This window comes from Taudactylus pleione, unplaced genomic scaffold, assembly GCF_031769625.1.
Source record: "Taudactylus pleione unplaced genomic scaffold, aTauple2 ptg000442l, whole genome shotgun sequence".
In the NCBI taxonomy this organism is placed as follows: Eukaryota; Metazoa; Chordata; class Amphibia; order Anura; family Myobatrachidae; genus Taudactylus; species Taudactylus pleione.
This window is the reverse complement of record NW_028284844.1, coordinates 7,216,603-7,241,035: the sequence shown is the minus strand read 5'-3', so window position 1 is coordinate 7,241,035 and position 24,433 is coordinate 7,216,603. Positions and strand designations below refer to the sequence as shown.

At 45.1% G+C, this 24,433-nt stretch overlaps 1 protein-coding gene across 2 annotated transcripts in view; it reads right to left on the bottom strand.

Annotated features, from left to right (window-relative positions):
* The window catches only part of DAB1 (DAB adaptor protein 1), an 862,015-nt gene that overhangs the window by 587,367 nt on the left and 250,215 nt on the right, over nt 1-24,433 (bottom strand). For both annotated transcript variants that reach the window (XM_088447883.1, XM_088447885.1), the window contains exon 2: nt 11,566-11,613. The gene's annotated coding sequence lies outside the window, so the exon portion shown is untranslated. The remainder of the gene's footprint in view (nt 1-11,565; nt 11,614-24,433) is intronic.

Below are 24,433 nucleotides of genomic sequence, written 5' to 3'. Positions count from 1 at the left end.
TATTCAATTAGGAATCAGCGAAAACGGGACCCGGCGGAAAGGTAAGTATGGAAAAGACCTGTCACTTTTGGCGAAATCAGCCTGTCACCGCCTACAAGATGGTCTGACATTGAGGATCACTATGGGTACCCCCAATTTGGCCTTCTGAAGGTAACTGGGGTTTTTAAACAGCCGCGGCAGGTGCATAAATACGGCTTTGAAGAAGTGATGAAGAATAGCACTTGGTTTTTTGGGGGGAGAAAATAACTAGTCCCATCAAATTTGGGGTACATGAAAATGGGTGCAAGCATATTTTTAAGTCCCTAAAGTGATTTTTTTTAAATTCTTCAAAAATCCACCTACCGCAACCACCCGCATTCTAGAAAACACCTGACACATACATGGGGACCCCTCTGAGTCAATATCGCTAGCTTAGAAGTTTGTTCCCCAATTATTATTTTTTTTGCCCCCAAATGAAAGTACATTTTTGGGGTGTCCAGAGGTTTTTTTAAAAAAATAAATAAATAAATTTGACACACAATACCTTAGGGCAGTGGTTCCCAAACTTTTTTGAATTGCGGTGCCCTACTGCATCGGAATTGTTTTCATGGCACTCCTAAGCCAAAAGTTTGTTATTGTGAAATTCAGAATAAATGTAGTGAAGTAGTAACGTGAAGTAAGTTGTGCTCACCTGTCATCCTTAGGGTCAGTTATGTAGTGGGTGACAGGTTTGTGCTTCTGTTTGTCCACATATTTACATTACATGGACCATAAATAATTTGATTTGGTGCTGGACCACCAACCTGAGGCACCCCTGCAAGTGTCCCAAGGCACCCCAGGGTACCGCAGCACACAGTTTGGGAACCATTGCCTTAGGGGGACATTACAAGGGATGCAGGTTACTTTTTATTACTTAGTACCCCAAAACCCCAATTCTGCACTTTTTTACGCCATCTATTACATGGGGTAAACTTATTCCCGTTTTTTAATAAAGACTTTTCGCACCGGTGAAAAGTCTTTGAAATTGAATATGGGTATAACTGAAAATGGTGAAAATGACGTCAGCGGTGATAAATTATCGCCGATAACGGGTTTTCGCCGGCTAATTTAATACGCCCCAATACCTGGAATCTGATGGGTTGCTATGGGCAAAATCACTTCTTAAATAGCACTCCCATCTAAGTAAATTTACCCCTAAGTATCTATGCTCTTGCATAAAAACTGCTTCATCATAATGTGCATCATTTATGGAGCGGCCAGGCCGACAATCAAAGTTTACTCATGGCCCATACACGACTGTACCAGTCACGATGACACCTGGGACATGAAAGGGTCTCAATATTTCAAAGAGTTGAAAATAAAAATATGAAAACACAGGGTCAAATCCCATATCTGAGCATAGCTTATGTTCCAGTGGGTGAAAGTCCATATTTGTAAGCCTGCAGCGTTACAATTATTCTACTCTAATGTGGGGTACACACATGGCCGACTGACTTGGTAAGTACACACTTATCAATCGGCTAACTGATATATCTGGCTGTAGGAACCAGTTGTGACGCCATTGTCGCTGGTTCCTGCGAACAGCATGTTGGACGGTCTGTCGCCCGTATACACCAGCAGATGTGCACTACTTATATTTCAAATATATTGCATCCACCGTTCTTCATGGATGACGCCATATATCTGTGAATGGCGTGGTTCACAGACATATCGTGTGCACACACAGGCTGACGGTCAGGACAACATAACATACGTTGGCTGCACCAACAATATATCGTACCAAGGGCATAACTAGACCTAGCATAGCAACATTTTCATGGGCCCCCCTAGATCCCTGCCCCCCCCTCCGCTCACTCCCCTCTCCTCAACTTACCTGCTCCGTGGTTGCGCTGCGCAGGACAGGCACACCTCCTCTCCCGGTCGGCTCCATCTCTCTATACTGACTGATAGTGGGAGGAGGCAGCTACGCCTCCTCCCAGTATCAGTCAATTAGGAGAGCCGGAGGCGGAGCCGACTGGGAGGACGCGACCATGGAGCAGGTAAGTCGAGAAGGGGGAGTGAGGAGGGTGCGTAGTGGGGAGTGCGGAGGGGGGGCAGCATACCGAGGCCTGGCACCGTAGGGTAGGTCCGGGCCCCATAGCAGCCGCACCCCCTGCACCTACAGTAGTTACTCCACTGTATCGTACATTATGTACCCAGCATAACAGTCTAATAAAGAGGCAACATTATTTTTCCTTTACACTACACTAGAAATCCTGATAGACTGAAACTGAAGACGAGGGGCTAGACCACTAAAAATAAACTAACCGGTCAATTCTAATGCCCACATACAGTATGTAAGGTAGCCCTGATATTGTGTATTTTAATATGCGTCCCTATGTGGCTGTGAACAAAAATATACTTTTTGTGGGTGAAACTGAGGCCAATTGGTGGCAATTTAACAAATGTTATACACGAATGAATGTATAATTCCCAAGGGGAGACTCAATTAAGCGTAAGGTTCTCGAAGTGCAGCTGCGCACAAAGCAGGTAATTATAGGAGGGCAACATCACATTCAGGGCTGTAACTAGGGATGTGAGAGTGGTGCCTCATGGCACCAGGTTTTGGTTTGCAGGGTAGCCTAGAACAGCACCCTGCAGCACAGCTGGCCGGAGAGTCCATTGGATACTCCAAGAACTCACCATGCAGCCTATAGTTGCTGGCAGCCCCCTTGACATGACATCATGATGCCATGTGCTCAGGGGTTGGGGCCAGCACAGGGTGGCACAGAGTCCTGCCCCGACACTGATCACACTTTTTCTTGCACCTCTGTTATCCTTTATATTCATTTTAGAAAGTATATATATATTTAGAGCAATGTTTGGCTAGGACCCACCATCGTTATTTATAAGTATTGGAGTACGTGAATATTAGAATGGATGAATTAATAAATGAATGGTTCGTGTAGGTACCCAACTGAATGATGACAATAGTAGATCGGCAATCACAATTTGGTTAAATGTGCACTTGCACCTGTTTATAATATTTGTAAAGCTGATTTTTTGCATATAGAAATTAAAACATCCCTAGGATTTTAATTCTCAAAGTAAAAAAAATAGTACACGTGTCCAGGCTCTTAGTACAAGTATCGGCAGCTAGTTTTAATATCGGCACAAAAATAAACAAAACATAAAAGTAAATCCTGGCCTGTCCGGCACTAACTAAACAAAATGATTCACTCTCTTAGACTGTAGGGACCTAACATACCTCTCACGTAACAGGTCTTTAGCACACCACTTACATTCAGTACTCACAGTGTCTCTCTCTGACCTGTTCCCCAGGCAGTGAGAGACTGACTACAGAGACTGACACTGCCTTTATCAGCCTCTCACAGATGGTCTGGCAATCAAGGCTGATAACTAACTTCTCTCTACCAGTGAGGTTAAAAATCTGGGGCATATATATCTACCCATGACAACCTTTACAGTGTTTTGGTCACAATTATTTAACACTATGGGGCCTATTCATAGGGGTCCGAATGTACCCCGATAATTAAAATTCCATCTCGGCAGGAGCAATTCGTCATTGCTCCGGCATGGAGACAGCTAATCCGAAAATCAGCAGTCTCCCCCCGAAGTGTTTCACTGATCCTTTCGGAGCAGTGAGACAAGTGCGCATGTGTGACCAACAGTTCACACATGCGCACTAGAGCTCCGACGTCCCCTATAGGGAAGGAGTGGGTTGCGATGCACACGCGGGAGAAAACGCCATGAAGATGGCGAATGCTCCCACTGTTAAGCTACGAAAATATTGGAGCATGATGAATTATGTTCCCATACTAGCGGGCCATTCCCGGGAGAGGAAGGTAAGCAGGAGATATCTGTGATACTAGTGTATGGGGACAGCGGGCCATTCTGGGAGAGAAGGGTAAGCAGGAGATATCTGTGATACTATTGTATGGGGACAGCAGGCCATTCCCGGGAGAGGAAAGTAAGCAGGAGATATCTGTGATACTAGTGTATGGGGACAGCAGGCCATTCCCGGGAGAGGAAAGTAAGCAGGAGATATCTGTGATACTAGTGTTTGGGGACAGCGGGCCATTCCGGGAGAGGAAGGTAAGCAGGAAATATCTGTGATACTAGTGTATGGGGACAGCGGGCCATTCTGGGAGAGAAGGGTAAGCAAGAGATATCTGTGATACTAGTGTATGGGGACAGCGGGCCATTCTGGGAGAGAAGGGTAAGCAGGAGATATCTGTGATACTATTGTATGGGGACAGCAGGCCATTCCCGGGAGAGGAAAGCAAGCAGGAGATATCTGTGATACTAGTGTTTGGGGACAGCGGGCCATTCCGGGAGAGGAAGGCAAGCAGGAAATATCTGTGATACTAGTGTATGGGGACAGCGGTCCATTCTGGGAGAGAGGGGTAAGCAGGAGATATCTGTGATACTATTGTATGGGGACAGCAGGCCATTCCCGGGAGAGGAAAGTAAGCAGGAGATATCTGTGATACTAGTGTTTGGGGACAGCGGGCCATTCCGGGAGAGGAAGGTAAGCAGGAAATATCTGTGATACTAGTGTATGGGGACAGCGGGCCATTCTGGGAGAGAAGGGTAAGCAGGAGATATCTGTGATACTAGTGTATGGGGACAGCGGGCCATTCTGGGAGAGAAGGGTAAGCAGGACTCTCTGATACTAGTGTATGGGGATAGCGGGCCATTCTGGGAGAGAAGGGTAAGCAGGAGATATCTGTGATACTAGTGTATGGGGACAGCGGGCCATTCTGGGAGAGGAAGGTAAGCAGGAGATATCTGTGATACTAGTGTATGGGGATAGCGGGCCATTCTGGGAGAGAAGGGTAAGCAGGAGATATCTGTGATACTAGTGTATGGGGACAGCGGGCCATTCTGGGAGAGGAAGGTAAGCAGGAGATATCTGTGATACTAGTGTATGGGGACAGCGGGCCATTCTGGGAGAGAATGGTAAGCAGGAGATATCTGTGATACTAGTGTATGGGTTGGTTATAAAGAGAAAATGCGCTCAAATACTCAACCTGAATGTATCTTTGTATGGAATAAATTTCTAATGCAAAAAACTTGTATAAAAGTGTTTATTCATAAGTGAACTAAAATATTTTGTATTGATGATCCCTATGAATGTCAATGGAAATTGACTAAACTCTCCAGGGGGATGTCAATTCAATAACAGGTGTATAGATGATAAACACCTGTTGGTTCTGTGTCACTGCGGGGAGTCAGCTTATCTTTTAGGGATTAGCTCTCCGTATGTTCTCTGCTTCGTGCTTATAACATACGTACCCCTGGGGACTGCTATGCAGTCATCAATGAGGACTGTAGGAGATGTGATGTATAAAAGAACTAACCACATCGCTCTAACTCACTGTGGGAAGTCAGCCTCTCTTGCAGGGATTGGCTCTCTGTATGATCTCTGTTCTTAACTTATACCATACGTACCCAGGAGGCCGCTATGCAGCCGTCAGTGAGAAAATGGCAAAAAAATGTGGTTAGTGAGACTTGTATAGGCGGCATCCCGCACTGATACTCACCCCACTTCTAAGTAAACCTTTGCCTGGTGTCAGTTTTCTCCCAGATTGCAGGGCTGTTCAAAGATCACAGTCCATGCACTCTTGTGCTTCTGTATGTAGGCTGATATGCTAATTCGCCTGGTAGTAGAAATCCTTGGATGCCGGGTCGCTCAGTCTGTTGCGGCGTGGACTTAGTCCAGGATTCCTTCTATGTCTGAACTGCTCTTCACAATTGGAGCTGGTTCACACTATAGCTGCTCGTGTTGGTAGTAGAAGTCCTTGGATGCCGGGTCGCTCAGTATTTGCAGCGGGGACTTAGGGTCTGATTCAGAGCCGCTCATAAGCGGCTGCTCGTTCGTTCTGCACATCCATATGGGTCGTAATGCGCATGCGCCAACCAGTCATTGCGGTCGGAAATCGTGTGTTCGCAAAATAGCGAGTGCCTGCTAATTTGAGTGACAGGATGAGGCGTTTGTGGGTGGTAACAGGGGAAGGTGCTTGAAAACGGGGAGTGGAGATCCGAACGCATGCGTGCCAAACGGTCAAAACGGGCGTTTTAAGGGTGTGCATAATTAACAAAGCAGCGTCATCGGCCACGTCACTTGGTTGTCTCTTAGCCTGAAGTGTTCGCATGATTGCGGTAGGAAAATCCTACCACAAGCACTGCGAGCAGTTCAGACGCCTTTCGATGTACTCGATTAATCTAATAAATAGCGGAGATGACGTATGATGCGAACGGCCAGGGGGCGTCTTTACAAAATAGCGAGCGCATATTTCGTTCGCTCACTCAGACATAGAGGCGTCAACAGACCGCAAAGAGCGAGCGCTCTATTTGAATATCCGGCCCCTGTTTCTGAACGAGCGAGCGCAAGTAGCGTCCGGCTCTGAGTCAGGCCCTTAGTCCGGGGATTCCTTCTCTGTCTGAACCACTCGTAGCAATTGGAGCTGTTTCACGCTGTAGCTGCTCGTGCTGCTGCTGACGTGCTGCTGCTTCCGAGTCCATCTGTGTTAGGTCTTGCGGGGTTCCCAACGCGTATCGGTCTCTGATTGGCTTTCCTCGGGGGGGTGTGTTTCTTGGATCTGTGAGAGCGCTATCTCTAAATAGTGCAGTCTTTGTTTCTATTGGTTAACATGGAACACCATAAAGATATACTTAATGAGGGACAGCAGGCCATACCGGGAGAGGAATGTAACCAGGAGATATCTGTGATACTAGTGTATGGGGACAGCGGGCCATTCCGGGAGAGGAAGGTAACCAGGAGATATCTGTGATACTAGTATATGGGACAGTGGGTCCTTCCAGGAGAGGAATGTAACCAGGAGATATCTGTGATACTAGTGTATGGGGACAGCGGGCCATTCCGGGAGAGGAAGGTAACCAGGAGATATCTGTGATACTAGTGTATGGGACAGTGGGTCCTTCCAGGAGAGGAAGGTAAGTAGGAGATATCTGTGATACTAGTGTATGAGGACAGCGGGTCCTTCCGGGAGAGGAAGGTAAGTAGGAGATATCTGTGATACTAGTGTATGAGGACAGCGGGTCCTTCCGGGAGAGGAAGGTAAGCAGGAGATATCTGTGATACTAGTGTATGAGGACAGCGGGTCCTTCCGGGAGAGGAAGGTAAGCAGGAGATATCTGTGATACTAGTGTATGAGGACAGCGGGTCCTTCCGGGAGAGGAAGGTAAGTAGGAGATATCTGTGATACTAGTGTATGAGGACAGCGGGTCCTTCCGGGAGAGGAAGGTAAGTAGGAGATATCTGTGATACTAGTGTATGAGGACAGCGGGTCCTTCCGGGAGAGGAAGGTAAGCAGGAGGTATATGTGATATCTCCTGTTTTACCTTTTTGATGAATGGCCTGATAACTTAATTTCTACAATTGCAGGTGAAAATTTAAATTTTCACCTGCTTTTGTAGAAATTAAGTGATGGTGAATTGGCCCCTATATAAGTACACAAATAATTGAATCATAGCAATTTATTAAATTAAGGTGATAGCCCCGCCCTTATGTTTAAGTGTTGATACCACTGTTTGAAAGGATTTCATTTACGATAAATATTCATCTTTGAAATCTCTCTAAATAATTCATAATTTTCTATGACAAACATTTCACTCTAATTTGCTATCACTAAACATAATTTCTTCTCTGTGAGACAAGTTTTGCTCCTTACCCGTTGTAAACATTTCATTATATTTCAAATGATTTATGCTAATTTTAGCATGCTTGCACAGCCTTATCACCAATTATACCTGGCATTTTCGATTCATAAAATTTGGTGATTTTATGATAATTACGTTGGGAGAAAAAAAAAAAATAAAATTATTAGCCTAATTATAAAATTACTTTAGTACGGATCACTGCATTAAAACACTTAGCTAAATCTTTTGTAAGTCCTTAAACACAAATATGGTAGTTATTAGCATCCTCTCCAGTCAGGCGTATGATTGGACCCAGAGGCCTCATAAAGAATGTACTGTTTTGGGAAGATTACATCAGTGTACACAGCTGTGAATGACACCATTAGGAAATCCATTACCATTCTGCTTTGGTGCAGTTGTGTTTGACAGACTACGCTATATTATGTTTTATCTACTTTTGTATTGTGACAGATATATATTCAATAAAACTTGCAGGCTCTACGCCGGTCGGATGCCGAGTGTATTGTGTCGGTGTCGTTACATATCAAAGTTATAAAAGTTTTGGAGGAATAAACATGCAGGTTTGTTTGGAACGGAGTCAACTCATTTGTTCAATTCAAGGCTCCTCCGGCCAGAATGAGTTTGCTGTAAAATACATTGATTTGTAAATAAGATGCAGAACACATCAGTGCATTGATAACAGTAATTAGTAATATACAGTTATTAACTCATCAGATTGTTGTAAATATTCATCCAGTTACTGAGCTATTAAGAGATTGGTAGGCTTCATGTTATTATCAGGGGTCTCTTGCGTGGCCCAATAAGTAATAAAGATTATGGGGGATATTTATCGAGCCTTGGAGAGGGATAAAGTGGAGATTTTAGCCAAAGCAACCAATCAGTTTTTGTCATTTATCTAGCACAGGCTATTAAAGTGCGCTGTCTTGCAGTTCTCCTGGACTCCTCCCTCTCCATCAAACCGCACATTCAGTACCTCTCGTAGTCCTGCTGTTTCCAGCTCAAAAATATTTACAGGATCAGACCCCTTCTCACCTGGGATGCTACTAAGATCCTCATCCACTCGCTGGTCATCTCCAGATTGGACTACCGTAACCTCCTCCATCTGGCCTCCATGACTCCCACCTCTCTCCTCTCCAATCTGTCCTCAATGCTGCCGCTCAACTCATCTTCCTCTCCAAACGTTCTACATCTGCTTCCCCTCTCCTACAAGCCCTCCACTGGCTCCCCTTCCCCTTTAGAACCTAATCCAACGTTCTTACACTCACCTACAAAGGCCTCACCCAATCCTCTCCCATTTACATCTCTGACCTCATCTCCCTTCACACTCCTACACACCCACTTCGCTCAACCCAAATGCATGCCGCCTCTCATGCCAACTGATTACTTCCTCCCACTCCCCCATCCAAGATTCTGCCCGTGCTGCTCCCTACCTTGGGAATTCTCTCCCCCTCTCTGTCAGAGTCTCCACCTCTCTACTACTCTTCAAACATGATCTCAAGACCAACTTCTTCCTCAAAGCCTTCCAGCTCTCATCCTAACCCACAGCTCCATGCTCCTTCCTCACTGTCTACTTCATCTGTGTCACCCGTCTGTCTGCCCCTCCGCTTTAGATTGCAAGCTCTCACGAGCAGGGCCCTCTTCCCTCATGTGCTTCTCCTTCCCTTACTTATACCGTTATCTACTCCTTACACCCCACAAGGGCACCTAACACTTGGTTGCTGGCGCCCTGCTGCTCATTTAAGTGTTATGATGACGGATGCAGCAATGTTTATAAACCATGTCCTTGTCCTGCATTGTCTTGTACATTTTATAACTGTGTTCATTTGTTTATGTACTTTGTAATGCGCTGCGGAACAATTGTGGTGCCATATGAATAAAGGAAAATAATAATAATGAAATGATAGTTATAAGCTGATTGGTTGCTATGGACAACTTCTCCACTTCTCTCTCCAAGGTTTGATAAATCTCCCGCTTTGAAAGACTGAACTGGTTCAATAGGTGAAATCAAGTCCAATCTAGACAAATATGAATTTATATTCCATAGGACAAATTCAGAAACTGTTCTATATTGGCGGTACACGGTTGGCGCAGTGGGCAGCATTACTGCTTCACAGAACTGAGGTCATGAGCTCAACTCCCGGTCATGGCTGGTGTGTATGGAGTTTGTATGTCCTCCCCATGTTTGCGTGGGTTTCTTTCAGGTGCTCCAGTGTCCTTCAAAAACATTCTGGTAGGTTGATTGGCTTCTGTCAAAGAATTAATCCTAGTGCCTATGAGTGTGTCCATCTGATAGGGAATATGGATTGTAAGCTCCACTGGCGCAGGGACTGATGTGATGATTGAAATACTCGCTGTAAACCTCACTTGCCGACATTTAAAATCTCCGCTCCGGGAGATGCCTGCAGAGGAGACTCAGCTGCCCACTTTGGGAAAGGGGGAGGGCTGGGCCAGGTTCTTATATCATTAGGCCGCAAGGGAGCGGGGCCGTGAGGGGGTGGGGCTAAATTTTCACATAATTTAGCCCCGCCCCTCCATACTGATCAGCAATTCCCGAAATTTATCTCCCAATCCAGCCCACTTCACTAGGAAGTGTGAGAGACGCAGGAGTTGTGGATATTCTTCCCGGGAAGCAGGGAGCTACCCAAAAATTCGTGAGCCTCCCGCAAGTTCCGGGAGTGTAGGTAAGTATGCTGTAAAGCACTGCGTAATAAGTATGTGCTATATAAATAGGTGTAAATAAATATACTGTTTGCAAATGACTTTTTTTGGCCCGAACTGATGAGCTCTAACAACAGTGAAACATTCGCTATTAGCGGTAGTCTATGTTCCACTCTGAATGCCCAGTGGGCTCAACATTGACTAAAACGACTGTCATCTAAATGGCATTAGCCAGAGGTCTGAGCTTCAGAAATGTAATTATATTTGTTCACTCAATTATGCAGATTACTACCCTGATCCAGATAGCTCCTGTCACATAGCAATATGTATTTTCTGAGCATTCCTTGCTAACAACTCAAGAACGGGACCCATCAGTGGAGGACTACAATATTTACACCTATATCCTTAATTCTGCAGCACCTGAGACAACTAATTTTCGGCAAAGAATTCCAGGCAGGAACTCTGATTACGCTTTTCAAAATTTGCGCGCTTTTGTGTGTTTTTTCCATGCCTGCCAAAAGTATTTTGGTAAATTCCATTAATTCTGCAGGGTGCAAAATGTGCAATCCACTGATAAGCTTCAGGACAATGTGCTGTTAATCAGTGCTCTATTCATCTGATAGGATGTACAGTACTTGTCGTGGAAGAAATTATTATTGTACGAAAGAAACACTTTAATTAGATAAGCCGCATTTTTACAACACACACAACATATCGCTGCTTAAATATTTGCTTTTTGTCAGAATGATTTTTATACCTTTGTACGGCCGCGCACTCTGCAGGATTATTACACCTTTATGTCTAATCCCTTCGAATGCCATCAACTAAGCAATTTCGTTTTCATTAACTGACTCCCCGCTATGTTCGGAGCCAGCGAGAGAACGATTTGCTTATTTATTTTTTGGGGCTAAGAATATAGGTATATCGGAGCAAGTAAGCCATGACATTGGATGTTTCAACATGTCTACCGTTTAATTACAGCCTGTTGTGTGACTGGTCCGCCATGTACAAAACGTTTTGTCTTTGCAAGAATTAGTGGGTAGAGGGTGTAATTTGCATATCGGAAATAACCTACAATTTAAATTGTTGTTGGTGTAATTACATTTAACATCAATTACCTTTAAAAGCAAGTGCATTATTAAACGTCTAAAACAATGGAGAAGGAAGCCCCTGTTTTACTGAATCGCAGACCTGGCAACAGATTTGGGACACATAAATATAAATATATATATATTACTATACCTTTTGGAATAGCTTGGTTTGCAGTAAGTTCTCGGGGAGGGACATCACCTGCATAACAGGATAAAACAATTATGTGAATCTCATTTCTACTTTCTTTATACATATAGAGTATATTAAATTATGCAACTCATTTATATTCAGTTTAATATGTGCTGTGTTTTGCCACAAGTCTCTCCATTCTTAGCATACCGGTATGTAGATCTTTTGTACTTGTGTTCAGTCACATCCCCAATCCGCAGCCAATTCCGCATCATGTCCCCCCACACGACCCCCTATGGCGCACCACGCCCCACTATGCCAACCTGGCTACCCCTCCTGTAGGGGGCAGCCAGAATGTCGATAAGGATGCACCTAGACCCCAGATGCGCCTAAACCAGTTAAATGTGGGGTTTTTTTTGGACAAACAGAGGGGTGGCAGTGGCCAAAGCCATTATGCAATCTAGGGCAGGGATGGAACATCTGCAGTGTCTAGGTAGACTGTCAACACCATATGGTCGACATGCAAATGGTCGGTAGGGTCAAAAGGTCGACACACATGGTTTTTCATGATTTTCCATTATATTTATAATTAGGATGAGGGCTAGGTTTAGGGCTAGGGTTAGGCACTAGGGGGAGGGTTAGGGTTAGGCACTTGAAGGAGGGTTAGGCACTAGTGGAAGAGTTGGTGTGAGGATTAGGGTTAAAATAACAAAAAACAAAATGTGTTGTTTTCTGTGTCGACAATTTGTGTCGCCATTTCACCATGTCAATCATTTGACCCTGTCCACCTTAGTCCAAGTCGACTACTTAACTCTGTTGACCATTTGACCCTGTTATATGCATTATTATTCTACTGTACTACTGTAATATAACTCTTCAGGGGACAATTCATGAATCCTGGTGCATAGGTGCAGGGGAAAAAATGTAACCAACCAGATTCTGTCTTTTTTTTTTCTACTACAGTTTAGAAAAAGAAAGGAAACGTCTGATTGGTTGCTGTCAGTTACAGCTGGTGTTCCCCATTGAGGAGAGCAAAATCTTCTCCAGTACAGACGGGCTTAGCACAATGATGAACCCAATGAAAATAAATAGGGTGTCTGCCCCTTCCCGGATGTACATTTAAGGCACGGAGGGATGTGGGAGTCCCTAACCTCTTTACTGAAAAAAAGGTTCATTTTAGTATATTCTCCTTGTGCTAATTATAATTGTACACAGTTACTGGATACATATTTTTTTTTCAAAACCGATCGGTTCCAGAGACGGGAGATGTAACATATGGGGTGTGGGAGAAACCAAACTCCCATCACACAACAGCGGTGCCATTCATTTAGTGTGATTTAAATGAACTTGGCAAAGGCAACTGTTTGCAGACAGACAGCCTTATTGCTCCTTGGTGTAGAGATAGAGCAATCTGTTTTCTGGGTAATGTTTAATATTTATTTAGGTTATTGGCAAATAGCGCTGGGGTTATGGCAGAGGGTCACTGACAAATAATTTAACCGTATCCTTCAGCTCAGATGTCAGCCTGTTACCTATTTAGGCGCCATACTGCTAAAAAGGAATCGGTATCAAATACCGACGGAGGTAACCCCCCTCCCCCTGTCTGGAGCCTAACTCTAACCTCCCCCCTCCCGCAGCCTAAACCTAAGTGTCCCTGGGGTGCCTAAACCCCCCCCCCAGGGCTGAAACTTACCTTGCCCCGGTCTTCTTACGATAGGGATGCCGGTTGCTGGAATTTCGGCAACGGCATCCCCAGTCATGTCGGGATTCCGGTGCCGGTGTTCTCTGGGTGATTGGGATTCCGGCGCTGGTGTTCTCTGGGTGATTGGGATTCCGGCAGCCGGCATCTTGATCGTCAGGATATTAACTACATCCCGCTAAAAATACAGATGCCTGTAAAAGGCCTATTTCTGGGCTGTGGCCCCAGCACTAATAAAGAAGTACAGATTTTGCGCAGTACATAATTGCACACAATGGGCCTTATCCAAAGTTGTGCGCTGTGCCGATGTTTTCATAGCTGAGCAATAATCGACAATCTGCGCATGCATCAGTAGTCGCTCAGATCGACCATTTACTTGCAGTATGATTGACAGTCAGGGAGCGTTTGGGGGAGAATACAGGGAGTTGCAGCAAAGACCGTGTCACATCCTGCGTCTGTGATTCCGTATGCAAGAAAAATGTCTCCGGCGTCTCAAGTCCTGGGGACATTCTGTGCGACCTTAGGATTACTCTGTATTGAGACACCCACTTCCGGTTTCAGCTCCTCAAACATCCACCAACGCGTTTCAGCTTAAAGAAAGCCTTTGTCAAGGTGTCAAGACACCTTGACAAAGGCTTTCTTTAAGCTGAAATGCGTTGGTGGATGTTTGAGGAGCTGATCCAGACCAAAAAGCAAAGTGGGTGGATTCTTGAACCCAGGAGGTACCCAGTTATTTCTACAAATGCTTGATGGTGTTTTTATACACCCTTTTATCTGGTACGCAGCCTCATAATTACTTTTTAATTGTCACTTAAAATAAAATTACCTTATCACACTATTGCGGTTTTCTTGTTTTTATATTTGAAGAACAAGAGGTACCCTAGTGTGTTTGAAGAGGAGAAAGAGTGGCTTTTTGTGACTTTGGGCAGACCAGTGTACTATAGAAAGAAGACGTTTACCTGTACCATTTTTTTATGGAGGAACTTTTCTAACTGAACTAACGGATTATTGATGGTGACATTGGACTTACTCTTATTTATTTGTAAATTTTCATTTATATTATTTATTTGGAAGAAATTGATTCAGGAACTTTGAACCAGGTGGTGATATTTATTGTTTATAGTCAATTGAACATATTTTTAAATCTATTCCCTATTGAGTCTTTTGCGCAAGGTGCACCGATCTTTTTCTGTCTATTTGGTGTGTTTTTGTTGGTGTACACCTTGCACCTTTGCAGCATCTTCCTCATATTCGTGAAGCGCTCGGATTATCAACATTCTGTTTATTCTCTGGACCCTGCTATCCAGATGAGGCTAGCAGAAAAAAGCTCAGAGGGCCAGACCAAATGTTTCCACGGGCCTTATATGGCCCCCGGGCCTGAGGTTCCCCGTCTCTGGCTTAGTACATAGACCCCTAAGAGACTAGTTTGATACATTGTGGCTGAATGTCTCCTACATGTATATGCTCCTTATGGGCTCTATTTACTACAATCCGCATTTGAAATGCAGATTATAGTGAGATATTTTCACCTAAATTTGCTGCTCCTGTGATGTCCTCCCCCGAGGCACCGGTCAGCTGGTCTCCCCATCTGCACTGTGACCCCGGTCTGCTGTTCTATGCAGCTGCTGACCAGAGTCACAGTGCAGGATGGGAGACTAGCTGACCGGAGCCCCAGAGGAGGACATCACTGGAGCACCAATCACCCTGGATGCAGGTAAGTGTTTGTTTGATTTTTCAGCAGTGATCAGCTTGTGGTAGTTTAGACCACACAGCTGATCACTGTGGCCCGGCTCCGGGCTCTGCTCTGCCTGTTAGAGCAGAACAGGAGTCCGGGAATAAATTTTCTTCCTGTGACGACTCAACTCATAATTACAGCAAGTTTAAGGAAAGACAAGGAGCAGTGTCACATGACTTGTAGACAGGTGACCTCTGTCACCTCAGCTGCTACTGAACTACAACCCTCAGGATGTTAAGCCAGATTGTGGCAGGATCAGCACAAGGGTAGATGTCATACAGCGATAGCGGAACCCAGGAGGTCACCCGTCTCCAGGAGTTCATGGCATTTCATCAGCAGCGCTAGCAGGAAACCCAGCGTCTGTAATTATATAATGCTTGTTGGCTTTGCAGACTGTTACTTTGAAACCGAAGGGAATTTGTGATAAACCATAGATGTGTTGTGTTGTGAAAGACAGTTTAAGCCTTAAGGCAGCCAACAGCTACACAGCAGTGAGAGGCCATACTGCCAGAATGGCATGCCCAAGTTCTGTGCAAATAGAAGCGAAAAGTCAGTTGCTGGACTTTTCGACATCTTCGTGGGTTTCAGGTGCGAAAAAGTATCGCGAGCGTCCACGCATATCCCCAATTCAATTCCAAATTGGCGAAAACGGGACCGGCGAAACTGAAATTGGCAAAAAGTTCTGTCAGTTTTGGAAAAACCAGCCTGACACACCCCAAAAGATGCAATGACATTGGGGATCACTATGGGTACCCCCGAATAGCCCTGCTAAAGGTATTTGGGGTTTTTAAATGGTCTCAATAGGCGCCATTTAGCATCTGTCATCAAATTTGGGGTACATAAAAATGGGTGCAGGCATATTTTTCAGTTGCTAAAGTCAAGCATTAAAAAGAGCCAAAACCGCACCTTCAGCAAGCACCTGCAATCAAAAATACACCTCCCTCATACTTGCAGACCCCCCCAAAGGCTACTTCGCTAGTTTTTGAATTTGTACCCCCACTTTTTTTTCTGCCCATTTTTTCAAAGTGCTTTTTTGGGGTGTCCTTTGTGGATTTTTTGCATTTTTTTCCGCAGTTAGCGTCAGCGGGGTGTCCAAAGGGTGCAGGGTTGTTCCCGCAACATTGCACCCCAATACCCTAATTCTGCACTTTTTTCCGCCGGGTATTCATAAGCAAAATTTTTTCGCCTATTACATTGCATGGCGTTACCACACCGGCGAAAAGACGCTACAATTGTATGCCAGAGAAGGGCGGGATCTAATACACTTGGTTGAAGTGATTACCCAATGGACAAGATATGATCATCCAATCAGGAGCAAGCTGTGATTTCTAAACAGTGTGTCAGATCCCTACGCCATGGCATACCATACCTCCCAACCGTCCCGCTCTTGGAGTGGCAGTCTTAATTTTTCAGTACGGTGCCACGATCAGGCTGGTCCCGTTTTGTGCTGGGTTGGGAGGAGTTGCACCGCCAACACGCTGTGTAGGACAGGCAGTGGTAAACGCAGGATTTCTAGAGGGGGGTTTCCAAATGCTCGATTTAGAGTAAGTGTGGCCAGTCCAGATAGAGGGCATAATTAGTACTTATCCAGCTTTAATATGTGTCATACAAAGTGTATTGTGTGTCATAATTCCAGCTTATACAGCACCAGTGATCACAGTATGCCATTTGATGTGGCAGTAGGTCCATCCTGTCTGAGCTGAATGTTTTTATTTTAGATGTGGGCACCATTCCAAGAACATGCAGCACTAGTAAAATTGTATCATATTACTATTTCCATTGTGGTAATGGTGTGGGCTGGGGAGGGGCAGACGGAATCCCCCCCTGCGTTTGCCTATGACAGGTGTCTCTACAGCGTGTGTTGCATACAAAAGAGGATTAAAAACAAAATGCCACCGGGCCTGTGGTAGTGCAGGCTTGGTCATGGCCCCGGATTTCCATGGCCACACCACCTGCTTCGCTGCCAAAACATCAAATGTTGGCATATGCATTAAAGCAGAGGTTACGGAAATCTCCTGTAAGAAACACATATAGGGGTTCATGTTGTGTCGGATGCAATTTGTGTATAATATAAGAGCAAACTGCATCACAGTAAGGACAGATGTCTATGAATTTTGGCGTGCATGCCCAGCAAAATAAATATATGCAATTTGCGGGAAAAACCTGCATTGGCATCCAACTCTACCTGATAATCCTCTATGCTGGGTACAGGTAATACAATTGAACTTTGTAGTGTATGTCCTTAGTGTAATAATAAAAGTATTGTTTTGATTAAATGAAATGTTATGATGCTCTCTCCTGTCCCAGACGCTTACATTTTACAGCCTGTAGGTGTCACTGCTTGTGGTACTGTCCATAGAGGCTTAGGGGCCTATTCATCATAAGTAACATTTCTCTGGAGGTAATTAGGATTAGAACTCGCATGGAGTTCTACCTAATTACCGGAGGATTCCTCATTCCTCCTCTCCATAGCTATCTATTCCGAACCTGTAATTTTTGCGATGACAGCTTTTTGGGAAATAGATACTTTTCCCTATCTGCTCTAACGTACCACAGCTGTAATCTGTGCTGCGCATGCGCCGTTACATCCGTAAAAGCAGTGCATGCGCAGCACTGCCTACAACTGTGGTAATTCTGTGTGGCCCCCCTAATCTCCCTCACCCCTCCGCTCACCTCCCCCCTGTCCCGACTTACCTGCCTGCTGCTGCCGCCTCCGGCTCCGTCTGCTGTTCTGACACTGTGTTCTCCAGACAGAACGCAGTAAAGTTTAGAAAAAAAAAGTTTTTTTTTTTCTAAACTTTACTATGTTCTACCTGGAGAACACAGTGTCAGGGCAGCCACCGGAGCCGGAGGAGAGACCAGGGAGCACTGGAGAGAGCGGAGGAGGACCTGCCCACGCTGACACAGGTGTCACCTGCTATACGCCACCTCATAGTGGCGGACAGTAACTCCATCAAATTCCGAAAATACATAATTTTGGGAATTTGATGAATGGCCACATCCCCGTACTAATGTACTAATGTATGGGGAGCGTGGAAATTAACGCAGGGGGAGTTAATCAGGAGATATCAGTGATATCTCCTGTGTGTTCATGAATACTAAAATAACGGTAATTAAGGAAAATGTCCTTAAAACCGTTATTTTTGTGTTGATGAATAGGCCCCTTAGAAGTTCAATTGTCCAAAAGCAATAAGCTCTAAACTGAAGGCAGTATAAAAATAAAGAAGTAATAATATTAATCAAACAAACATCTGTGTTTATTTCTAATCAAATAAACCACAACATCCAGTTACTTATTTTGTATAACAATAATGAAAGGATATTTTTCTTCTTTAAAGAACCAATTAAACAAGACAACAAATTACTACAGGTTGCGTCTCCCATATCCAAAATGCTTGGGACCAGGGGTATTTTGGATATCGGACTATACCGTATTTTGGAATATTTGCGTACTATGATTAAATATCTCGGTAATTGGACCCAAATCTAAACACAGAATGCATGTATGTGTTATATACACCTTATACACTCAGCCTGCGGGTCATTTTATACTACGTTTCCAACAATTTTGTGGCTCATACAAAAATTGTGTACATATATGAAATTAATTTATGTTTCAATTCATATACACCTTATACACAAAGCCTGAAGGTAATTTAATATCACATTTTAATAATTTTGTGTTTTAAACAGAGTTTGTGTACATTGGACCATCAGTAAGCCAAAGTTTCATTATCTCAGTCATGCTAAAAAAAATTCCGTATTTCGGAATATTTGGATATGGGAGACTCAACCTGTAATTACATTCAGAAATATATGTGAAAGTTTTAGGTGAGAGTAACAACTGCTAAGACCAGGTGGGACTGGCCTTCACGGGTACAGCGCGAATCCCACTGTCTGAAGACCCCCTCCTCTAGCGGTCAGGTCCAGACTATGCACTGGAATTTGTCATTGTTACTCTATTAGAGTGTCGGGCACCTGGCGGAGCAGGACTACTGATGAACATGCTTGGTTTGTTTCTATAGAAACTACACCAAGATTATCCCCCCTGCCAATCAAATTTGGCAGTCACAACACACCCCTTCTCATTAAAATTTAGACACTGGACGGCCAGTCATATGGTCCTTATCATATGTACAGTGCATTAATGTGATATATATATATATATATATATATATATATATATAGTATATAGACATGATCATCATCATGTGCTTCATTATTATACATATGTTGCATTATGCACTACAGTGCATTGCTGTTATCAGTCTCGTACATTAGGAATTGGTATGAAATACCGCCGGCCGCATGTGGCAGCCCGACAGCGCTGGAAATCCCGATCGTGGATAGGTAAGTATTTACTAATCTAACCTAATCTCCCTAACCCTAACCCTCCTTAGGGGTGCCTAACCCTAACTTCCCCCCCAAGTGCCTAACCCTAATCCCCCCTCTAAGTGCCTAACCCTAACCACCCCCTTCCCCGCTGCCTAAACCTAAGTCCCCCGGGGGGTGCCTAACCCTAAGTCCCCTCCGGGGGTGCCTAACCCTAACCCTCCCTCCCACTAGCCTAACCCTAACCCTCCCTGGGGGGTGCCTAACCCTAAGTCCCCCACCGGGAGCCCTAAACCTAACCCTCCCCCCACCCCGGGGCCGGCTGCTCGCGGCGCCCGGCATCCCTACGACCGGGATGCCGGGCGCCGGTCTCCCGGCGTCCGGGAAATGCGGGCGTCTGCATCTAGACGCCCGGCATTTCACCCTTGCCGGGAAATGACAGTCGGGAAGCCGGCTGCCGGTATTTAGGCAGACGGCTTCCCGATTGCCTCCCCGTACATTAATATCCTCTGGTGGCTGGCCACTCGCCTTATGCTTGGGCCTCTACCACTGGCTGAGACAAATATAAAGATTCCAGAAGAGACTTTAATCTCGTGCCCACAACACCTCTGTCTGTACTTCTACTGAAGGACACAGCAGTCAATTTATCTTTATCTGTGACTGCTCATGTAAAGAACAAAAGCCGGAATAAATACAGCCAAAACCATTTCTAATCTTGTTGAAGCGTTATGACATGTTACCTTGTGACTGTATTTTAGGGTTAGGGTTAGTGATACACAATGACTGTAATAGGCTGATTCTTATCCCTCCTTATCGACCATAAGTTCCACATGACACAAACTGTGCTCTAACACTTGGGATTAATCAATTGTATTGGTTCTGTCAGTATCAAAGTACAAAGAGGATCTTGTTATCTGTCACTGATGCGTTGATACTGGCGCACAGAAGTCCCATTACTCAATACCAGGTGTCCCTCAGCAGATACTAGGGAATTACCTGTACAGGACAAACTTCTGCAAGCGTTTCCGCAAATATCTTAATAATTCAAAGATTTATGCTCTTAAAGTTTTTTGCATATTTTTTACACAGTAGTGTATTCTGCATTTACGACTCTTTGCGCTTAGAGAGGGGAAACGCAGGTTGGAAGGGGGCATACAAGCATGGGCAAGGGTGTATTCATGCAAGAAGATCCCAAGCTGACCACAATAAACATACCGATGTGTCCTTATATACTGTGGCTCTAGTTGTGGCAATTAGTCCCTCTCGCTGTTCCAGGTCCTGTTCATCTCAGCAGCGCGGAGTGTCTTTTTCGCTCAAAATGTGCATCTTATTTGCATAAATAAAACAATGGGAAGCGAAACATCTACTTTGCTAGATTGCACTGATCATTTGTCTGTGTTTATCTGTGTGCGAATGAGTCTGATCTGTATACGAATTGCAATGGCAGCAACTTGCTCTCACGCCAAGTTCCGTTCTGCGATTTTGTAACGTAAATCTAATTACTGTGCGGATAAAGTCGCAGCCCGGCAACTCTAGTACACTGTGGGGTATATTTACTAACTAAAGTGAGAATTTTTAGAAGTGGAGATGATGCCATTAGCAACCAATCAGATTCTAGCTCTTGTCTTCTAGAACAGGGGTGGGGAATCTTTTTTCTGCCGAGGACCATTTTGATATATAACACATTATTTGCAGGACACGCCCCCTCCGTATGATGTCACTCGGGAACGGGCCACAATCGCCAGTGAATACAGCAATGCCTGAAGTATACTGAGGATGCTCCAGGGAGCTGTTAGGGCAGCGGTGTGACCGTCTACAGTGTCCTAAAGGACGCTCCAGGTGGCACTGCTGCATAGATTCTGGCTGCAGGGTGCTATTATAGGCTTGTTTCTGTTCGGCCCCTCCCCAAAAAAGAGTGGGGGTGGAGCAAATAGCATCATTACGGTTCTGGCCCTATGCGGCGAATCGCAGCATCAACCATCAGTGCCCCCCCCCCCTCCCCCGTCCTGCCCATTCCTCTAGGAAGTAGACGGGATAAAAGGTGGGCGACATGTTTTCCCAGAAATCACCAAAATTGGGGAGTCTCCTGCAGACTAGGCAAGAATGATCCAGTGTATTTCTTTTTTCATGTGCGCACCTCCTGAGACATTAGGGCCTCCTCAGACACCTCCTCAGACATTAGGGCCTCCTCAGACACCTCCTCAGACATTAGGACCTTCACAGACACCTCCTCAGACATTAGGGCCTCCTCAGACAACTCCTCAGACATTAGGGCCTCCTCAGCCACCTACTGAGACATTAGGGCCTCCTCAGACACCTCCTCAGACATTAGGGCCTCCTCAGACACCTCCTCAGACATTAGGGCCTCCTCAGACACCTCCTCAGACATTAGGACCTCCTCAGACACCTCCTCAGACATTAGGGCCTCCTCAGACAACTCCTCAGACATTAGAGCCTCCTCAGACACCTCCTCCGACATTAGGGCCTCCTCAAACACCTCCTCAGACATTAGGGCCTCCTCAGACACCTCCTCAGACATTAGGGCCTCCTCAGACCTTTACATTAGGACCATCTATATTACACGTCACTGATTTTTACGTTTGGAGATTTAGGTTCACCCATGGATTTGTGTGCAAATGTCTATTCTTACCCCCATCAAATGTGCCTGGCAGGTACAACACATACATGCCTATTCTCCCGAGTTGGTCGGGAGTCTCCCAAAAATCGGATGCTGCTCCTGGCCTCCCCCGGAAAAGTAGGCATGCCTCCCTGCCCCTCCAGTCCCCCCCGCAATACCTACCCAAACTTCCGCAGCGGGCGGGGGCTGATGATGCGTTTCTTGCTGAATGGCGTCATCACAACCCGGCCCCCTGCTCCACAATGCCGTAAATCTCAGCATTGTGTAGCAGGGGCGGGGCCAAAATAACGCACCCTAAGCGGCATGTAATACCCTGGCCACGCCCCCTTTTTGTCGGCTCCGCCCCCTGCTAAGCCGACCTGGCTGCTCTCTCCTGGAAGGGGCAGCCAGGATATCGGCAAGTGTGGTACAACATCTGTCCAATTAAAAGTATAAGGGGCCTACTTAGCAAATAATAATTGCGGCATATCCCCAGAAAACACCAGTTTTCGGAGGGTACCCCGCAAATATTAAGGATGTATAAAGGAGCTGCGATCCCCCCATTTCTGACACCGGCCGCAGCCCTCATAGGTTTCTATGCTGGCTGCAAAGCTGTCAGATTTACCAAGCATCTGTGGATGGCGGTAGCTGCTGTAGCCTAGGGCTACATAGGTCAATACATTACTGGGGGGGAGTTCCTCCGCCGCTGCACATGCGTGGTCAGTAGATCGCACGTGTGCAGGACGGCCCCGGATCCTGGGGGAGAAGAAATTATCATTTTTGCGTTCATTTAATTTTCTTACACATTGTAGGTTGACTATAATTTTGAATTGCGAGAATAGCGGCGAAAATAAATGATAATTAACCGGTCTAAAACCCAATAATCAGTAAATGTGCCCCTGAGACCATAGGTGCATTTATAATGGGTGCACGGTGTGCGGTGCACTCGGCTCCTCACACCCTGTCGCACCGCACACCCTGCACACAAAGTATACTGACCTCACTCCGGCAAGCAGGTCCGTCCTCCTCTGAGGCGCCATCTTCCCACTGATAACTTTATGAAGATGGCGCTACGCAGTGACAGCATAACCTCTGGCACTATGCCATAACGTTTGCTCTCTAGTGCGCATACGCCATTTTCCCAAATATCATGGAGAAGATGGCGCCACTGAGGAGAGACACGCTAGCTGAAGCATAGTAAGAGGCCTGGTTTGGGAAGGGGGGGTGCTGCTCAGATGAGGGTGTCCACTGCACATGGGCACCCTCAGGTGTTAATATGCCCCTGTCTAAGACTCTTGATATCGTATACCTCTTGGATATTCAAGCAGTCCTCCCGGAATGCCCTGTAAATTCTCTTTTTCCACCATTGCAGCTCATCCCGCGACACAAAAATCTTATTATTGCATGTGGGCCCAATTATCCTTGGCGGCCCCTATTTAGCTGATGAAATTATCAACCCACCAGAAGATGCAGATATTACAGAGGTTAGACACCATCATGAGGTGCGGATTCATCAAATGGCGCAACAACAGCCGTATGGTGTCACAAATCAGAATGCTTGGTGTCGGGCAAATTTTTGCATTTTCAGAGATTTATTGAGGTAAATTTACAAAATTGAGAGTTTTTAGAAGTGGAGATGTTGCCCATAGCAACCAATCAGATTCTACTTAACATTTATCTAGCAACTTCTAGAAGATAATAGCTAGAATCTGATTGGTGGCTATGGGCAACATCTCCACTTCTAAAAACTCTCACATTAGTAAATATACCCCATTGTCTCTTCAGTACTGATACAAACTTTCGCCGCCCTTTTAAGCATCTCTTTTTTATACCCCAAATAAACTTCAGTCCTTTCGTCAGTCAATACTAAAATGACTTTTGCCACATTGTGTAAATACCATTATTAGGACAACCTTCAACGCTATTAAAAATCTAATTGATTAAGCCTAGCAATGACTCTGCTATTTGTGTGCAGAATCTCTTTCATCCAAACAGTTTAATGAGAAATAATGACTGTGCTGGGTGAGAGAGAACATTCCGTCCTGTCTCTTTGACGTTTTATGATTCCCTCTCTGCTAGCGAAGGTTATGAAGAAACGGATTCATTTTTCTCAGATTCACGTCAATAAAGAGGATCGGGAGAGAAGTAACTGACATTGCTCCGATTACTCCCTAGCACTCCTGTGTCATTCTCAATCTGCGCATTTACTTCCAGGGAGGGAGCGAGGGAAAATCAGCTCTAATTCAATATGACACAGGTAAGGAAAGCAGACATGATGTGTCACTGCAATGAATTCTCTGGTCGGGAATACCGAGTTCATATAACCGCCTACAGAACCCACTCCAGAGTAGAATTTCCATAAGTTCACAGTTTACTTTGACTTGTCATAACTCTGTTTTTATGATAAAATACAAAAAAGGAAAAAACATGATTCTGCCTCTTTTATGTCCCGGAGAGAACACGTTTGCAAACCGTTAGTCTTATGTTATATAAACTTTAACGCTGA